At 50.8% G+C, this 6894-nt stretch overlaps 1 protein-coding gene across 7 annotated transcripts in view; it reads left to right on the top strand.

The window, feature by feature from the left end:
- The first annotated feature begins 6541 nt into the window (after positions 1 to 6541).
- SFMBT1 (Scm like with four mbt domains 1) overlaps positions 6542 to 6894 on the top strand; it is a 119926-nt gene continuing 119573 nt past the window's right edge. For all 7 annotated transcript variants that reach the window (XM_059389939.1, XM_059389935.1, XM_059389938.1 and 4 more), the window contains exon 1: positions 6542 to 6771. The gene's annotated coding sequence lies outside the window, so the exon portion shown is untranslated. The remainder of the gene's footprint in view (positions 6772 to 6894) is intronic.

Raw genomic sequence — 6894 nt, 5'->3', positions numbered from 1 at the left:
ACTTCTATTCCTTGGGAATTCTGTATGATTGAAATAATATTATTTAACCTGAAATAGATATAGGAGTGGTTGATCAGTAGAGGGGAAAAAAAAAAAAGGAATCACCTGGGCACCTGGCTGGTTCAGTAGAACATGTGACTCTTGATCTCAGGGTCACAAGTTCAAGTTCCATGTTGGGCATGGACCCTACTTTAAAAACTAAATAAAATAAAAAGAAATCATCTTCGGACACACTGAACAACATGGGTGAATCTCAAAAACAGACACAAAAAATTCATTCCATGATGAACTTTTAATTTTTATCTATCTACAGAGAGAGAAATCAGATCATTAGTTGCCTATGATCGGCGCAGTCCGTGGAAAGGGATGAGAGGAACTTTCTGGGGTGATGGTACATTCTGCGTCTTGATCATGCTGGTGGTTACCTCTGTCAGTGTTCAGAGAACTGTACACCTGTAAAATGGGTGCATTTTACTGTATGCAAATTACACCTAAACAAACAAACAAAAAGGAGTATTGTGAGCAGCCTCACTATGGTGCCCATGCAATGCACCACATAGGTCATATCCAACCCAAGGGTGACCAGTTTCCATCCTCTGTGACAGTCACTATAGACTTTTCTCACAAATTTTTATTTTATTTTATTTTATTTATTTGAGAGAGAGAATGAGCTGGACAAGGCAGAGGGAGTGGGAGAAGCAGACTTCCCGCTGAACAGGGAGACTGATGTAAGAGTTGTCCCAGGACCCTGAGGTCATGCCCTGAGCTGAAGGCAGATGCTTGACTGAGTCACAAGGGCACCCCTACATTTTGTTTGAAGTAAGCTTTATGGGGCGCCTGGGTGGCTCAGTGGGTTAAAGCCTCTGCCTTCGGCTCAGGTCATGATCCCAGGGTCCCAGGATCGAGCCCCACGTCGGGCTCTCTGCTCAAAGGGGAGCCTGCTTCCTCCTCTCTCTCTGCCTGCTTCTCTGCCTACTTGTGATCTGTCTGTCAAATAAATAAATAAAATCTTAAAAAAAATAAAGTAAGCTTTATGTTCAGTGTGGGGCTTGAACTCATGACCCAGAGATCAAGAGTCACATGTTCTCTCTAAGCCAGCGAAGTGCTCTTCTCATACGATTTTTTAATTGAGGTCTTAGTCACATACCATAAATTGCACCCTTTTAAAATGTTCAATTTTGTGTTTTTTAGTTTATCGTAAAGTTGTGCACCATCACCATGTCTGATTTCAGAACACATTCCTGCCCGAAAGAGAAACTCCAGCCCTGTTGCCCTTGCACTGCTGAGTGTCCTTGTCACCTGTTCAGGACCTGTGAGCTCTTATTAACAGATAAGAAGTTGAAGGTGCAAAAATACATGGCCCGGTAATATAAAATTGAGAACATTGTGTCCGTTCATTTATTTTTCCTCCATCAATTGAGAAAAGAGGGGTGTCATGGCAGAGAGGGACCCTGAGAATGAATGGGGCATGGCTCTGGGCTTGTAGTACTCAAGGTTGGAAAATGGGGTCCAGGCCTGTGCCTTTCTCGAGACAGGCAACTGGGGGAAAACAAGCTAAGTGGCTTAGGTAGACAGAGAAAGGAATGGAGAGATCGTGACAGGTCTCCTGGAGGAGGGGCTTTGGGACCAAGCCAATTATTTCTCATATCTCTGTTGTTCACAGTTTGCAAAGAATATTTACAAACATTATGTCCTTGGATTCTCGGGCCCCAGGGAGACAGGTGGCTTCATGCCCATTTTACGGAGATGAGGGAACTGAGTCCCAGAGAGGTGAAGACTCCCATAAAGAAGGTTCTATAAAGAAGTGATGATTAAATCTGGACTTGACGGAAGCCTTTTCCATTCCAAAACAGGATAGGAGTGAGGGATGCCTGGTGGGGGGCATTTGCAGGAGATGAGACTGTGGAGGTGGAGCAGGGCAGGTGCTGGGGGGGGTGCACATGTCAGTGGCCTGTGCCCCCCAAGCAGCAGGACCGCAAGTGGACCAGGCTTCTGTGATGTGAGCAGTGACTTGATGGTGGTAATCACTTGATCACTTGGGTAATTAGCCACGGGGAGTCATTATGGGGTTGGGTAAAGGGAGCTGCCTTTGGGCTGGGTAAAGGGCGCTGCCTGCCCAGTGGCGGTGGAGGAGTGCTGATGGCTAACAGCAGGGCCTGGCATTCTTTGGAATTATGTTTTTCTGGAGTTGAAAACAGCCCCTAGCCCTGGCTGAGGGCTCTACTGGTGTCCAGGGTCCAGGCCTGGCTTTCACATTCTCATCCAGAACAAGGTCCTGGGTGGATACAGCATGGCAGAGAACAGGCCTGCCGGGGAGTAGCAGGCAAGGGTTCGAGGGATAGGGCATTCATATGGGGTGGTTGAACACTCAGCCCGTGGTCACTGAGGACGGCGGGGGAGGGTAAAACCTCTACCCAACAGAGCCAGTAGGAAATAGAGACAGTGTTGAGAATGGCCCAGGTGTCTCATGGTGTGCCAACCTCTGGTCTTAGATGCCGCCAGCTGACCAGTGTACACCTTCTCATCCACCCACTGCCTGCAGGGAAAGGGCTAGCTAACTTCCTCTGTGCCCTCAGGGGAACTGATATCTTTCTGTGGGATTAGACGAGGTGATAGAACTCAAACAAATGACAAATACAGATTAAATTATAAAAAGTAATTGTGAAGGGGCCCCTGGGGGGCTCCGGTTGGTTAAGCCTCTGCCTTCGGCTCAGGTCATGATCTCAGGGTCCTGGGATTGAGCCCTGCATCGGGCTCTCTGCTCAGCGGGGAGCCTGCTTCCCCCCCCACCCCCTGCCTACTTGTGATCTCTTGCTTTGTCAAATAAATAAATAAAAATCTTAAAAAAAAAAAAAAGGAATTGTGAAGAAACAATTAGGAAGGAGGAAGGGAGGGAAGGAGGTTGAGAGAAAGAGAGAGAGAACCTGTTTATGTGGGATAAGTAGGGATGTCTTCTCTGAGGAGACCACCTTACCTTGTTAAACAGATACCAGAACAATGTGAAGGTACCAGCTGTGTGAATGTGGGTCGGGGAGGCGAGAGGAAGAGTGTTCCAGGCATTGGGAACAATGTGTGCAAGGGCCCTGTGATGGAAAGGACTTGGACATACTTATGGGGTGGAAAGGAGACAGACATAGCTGAACTTTGGCAAGCAAGGCAGATGAGCGGTTACTGGTAAGCGAGGAGGGTGGGCAGGGCCTGTCTCATAGGCCAAAGTAGGTGTTTTGGACATAGCAGTGGCAAAGCCTGGGAGGCGTTGGGGCAGGGGGGTGCCATGACCAGAAGTCCGTTTTCTTCGTGCTCTTCTGTGCAGGACTCCCACCTGCATTTCCAAGCAGCAGGAACCGGCATACCTGGTTTGTGGCCTAGCTCTGCCTTTCACTAAGTGATCTGGAAGTTTCCAGTTTGCTCTTTGTCTACAGGGAACAGCACGATCTATCCTGAGGGATGGTGCAAGGGTGAAAGATTTCATGCGTGTGCGCCCACACCCACACCTACACCCGCCAGGCACAAGGCTGACTCTCAAATGGTAAGTTTTAAATCTTCCTCCACTGTAAAGATTTCTTCAGATCTTCCTCTTCCTCAGGTGTCATGAAGTAGAGGGAGGCTGGAATCAACAAGGAACCTGATTTCTGAGTTTTAAAATATTCAAATAAATTGAAAGATAGTACATGTCCCAGTTGGGAACATGACATATTATGGGATATTCTATTTAAATTAATTCATAGGTTTGGGGTGCCTGGGTGGCTCAGTGGGTTAAGCCGCTGCCTTTGGCTTGGGTCATGATCTCAGGGTCCTGGGATCGAGTCCCGCGTCGGGCTCTCTGCTCAGCAGGGAGCCTGCTTCCTTCTCTCTCTCTCTCTGCCTGCCTCTCAGTGTACTTGTGATTTCTCTCTGTCAAATAAATAAATAAAATCTTAAAAAAAGTAAATTAATTCATAGGTTTAATGCAACTTCATGCAAAAACCTCAGTTTTGCTTTAGAGCTAAAAATATCAGTAACAACAACTGACATTTCCTGAGCATTTACTATGCGTCTAACATTGAGCTTGTCGGGCAGGTGTTACTTTTATCCTCATTTTATATATCCACTAGACCTCGATGGGATAAGTAACTTGCCAAGGTCATGGGGCTGGATGGTTCTATCTTCTAGGAATTCTTAATTCTTCTAGGTTAACTAGGATGTGTATGGACACAGAAGCCGGTGTGTTTACCAAGTGATATCTTGAATAACAGAAAACTCTGTGAATGGCAAGATAGCCCTGTTAGATGTTAGAACCTATGCTAAAGAACCAATATTTAGATCCATATAGTATCTGCTCAAAGTCAGGTCTGTGAAAAGAAATGAAGAAACAGATTGACCTGAATCAAAAGCCTACTGTAAAAATAGATTTTACTAAACAAAGGGTAGGGAAAATTTATTTAATAAATGATGATGCACAAGCAATAAAAACTGATTGGTGCTGGTGGTGAGTTAAGCCCATATTTTATTCCACACAGGAAAATAAACTTGGGATGGTTAATCATTAAAGAATTAAATATAAAATGAAATTTTAGGAAATTAGCGGAAAACAGACCATCAGATGGGTGGAAGAAAGCTTATTTTGTCAACATTCAAGCAATAAAATCACAAAGGACTAGAATGACAGATTGAACATTAAATAAAACAACAACAACAAAAAAGAAAAACAGACTCATCGATGACACAGGAATAATATTGATAATCGAAAAAATGCTTATTTGACGTTGGAGGAACTTTTAAGTCCCCAGCAGATGAAGGGATATGAACAGCCAGACAATAAATGATGAAAAAACATTCATTTTTAAAGTCATCTAAGGAAGACTAAAGTAACCTTGAACTACTGACATACTAGTAAAGTAGGAGGAGACAAAAGAGATGGTGCCCATTGCTTAGTGATGTCTATTATGCTCCTTACACTCATCGGTGGGAGGCAGCAGAGTGAGCCGGGTGGTGCTCTGGGAAGGTCCTGTGGCACTGTGAAGCAAGACTTCTCTGCCTTCCACCTGCCAGGAATTTGTCCCGAGTGCAGAATTAAAGGACATATTAGCAAACCGTGGTAAAGAACCCAAATATACCACATTGGGAGACTTGAGTAAATGTAGGAGGATCCCTGCACACCTTCAGAATGAATCATGTGAATAGATGAAAATGTGAAGTGATAGTAGCAAACACAAGAGAAAAATGCATGGCTGGTTGCAACTTTGTAAAGACATGTATATAGGAGGAGGGTTTCATGGGTTCCCTAGTATTATGGATACTTTGTACATTTTTCTTGCTCTAGTTGTCATGTTGTCTTTTAAGTGATGGTTTAAAAAAATTTCAAATTCAGCCAGCAGCGTGACTTTGGGCAAGTTTGTCCGTTTGGCACCTCTCTTTCTTGCGGTGGGGCCTCTCCTTCCTTAAAGGAAAGAGTCGTCAGCGCCCAGTCGGAGACCTCCTCCCCGGGGTCGGGGAGTCGGGGCACTCCTGGGTCTCGGCTGCAGGAGGACTCCCTTCCGGAGGCAACTTCCCATAGCAAGAGGGGAGGAGGAGGGTGTCCCACCGGCATCTGCACTCGCAAGGGAAGGGGCGAGCTGGGAGAACCTAATCGCTGGTGGGCACCTTGGGTTGCGAGGAATCCTTGCAGCCACCTTTGAACCTCCGTTCCGGCTCCGGGCCCCCGATTCTCCTGCCCGAATTCGGCAGCCGTCTTACGCCCCCTCGCTAGGGCCCCGAGCCGCAGGAAAACTCGGATTTACAGGGCGCCTCCTGCGGTGGCCTGAAGACACCCAGTGCGCCTGGGGGCCCGAGGCTGACTTCGCAGACACCGGACACTTGGGTGCCCTTCCAGGTCTCGAAGGACGCATCAGATCCCCGACGTGGGCCAGGCGCAGGGACGCAGCCCTCTCTGGCTGCAACACGCGCCCATCTGGGCTCAGCAGCCGCTCGGTCCGTTCCTCCGCTCATGCCATCTTGCCCGAGGCGGTCACGTGCGGACGACAGCGGCGCGCTTCGCCCGGGCCCCGTCGCCGGGACCGACCTGTGGACGCCAGTGGGTTCTGTGCGGCTCTGTGCACACCCCGAGGTGAGGCGCGAGAGCCCTTCACTCGTGGGTCGGGTAAGGGACAGGGCGGGCGTTGGGTCCCCGGAGCGCATTTCCCTCTCGGGACCCGCCCGCACCGGCCGCCTTGCCGTCGGGGGCCGGAGGCGCCGCCGCTTGCCCTGCGCCGCGGCCTCGGGGATGTCCGCGGCAAGTTGTGGCTCGGGGCACGAGGGGCGGGGGTGGCTGGCGGCGCCGAGCACCCCCTCCCCGACCCCTCACTGCCCGAACACCTCGCCTTCCGCGCGGCCCCAGCCGGTCTGGAAGACTTGCGGGCCCGCTCGGGGAGGCCCGGCCCGGGGGCTCCCGGCCCGGGGGCGCCACGCGCGCGGCGCGAGGGGCGCGGGCTGCCGGGAGGAGCGCGGATGGGGGGGGGGGCGCGGGCGCATGCGCCCTGCACCCGTGCCATATTGGAATGAGTCGGAGCGCGGAGCGCCGCCGCCGCCGCCGCCTCCGCCGGAGCGCGGGTGGAGGGGGGCGGGGAGAGCTGCCGGCCGCCCCGCTCCGCCGAGCCCAGCAGGAAGGAGGGCGCGAGCGGGCGAGCGCGGGTGGCGCGAGCGGAAAAAGCGCCCGCGCGGGGAAGCGAAAAGAAGGAAAGAAAGAAAGAAAACGAGCGCGAGAAGGGGAAAAGCCAGCGATCGAGCGAGGGCGCGCGCGAAAACTCCCGGCAGGTAAAAAAGCGGGGCCGCCAGCTGGGCCTTCCCGCGCGGCGGCCTGAAGGGGCGGCGGCGGCGCTGGGGCGGGGGACCGCGCGGCGCCCCCCTCGAGGGGGCCGCGCAACTTTGCCAACGAAA

This window comes from Mustela nigripes, chromosome 2 (genome assembly GCF_022355385.1).
Source record: "Mustela nigripes isolate SB6536 chromosome 2, MUSNIG.SB6536, whole genome shotgun sequence".
NCBI classification, from domain to species: Eukaryota; Metazoa; Chordata; class Mammalia; order Carnivora; family Mustelidae; genus Mustela; species Mustela nigripes.
Note: the sequence above shows the minus strand (reverse complement) of the source record. Positions and strands in the feature narration are given on the sequence as shown.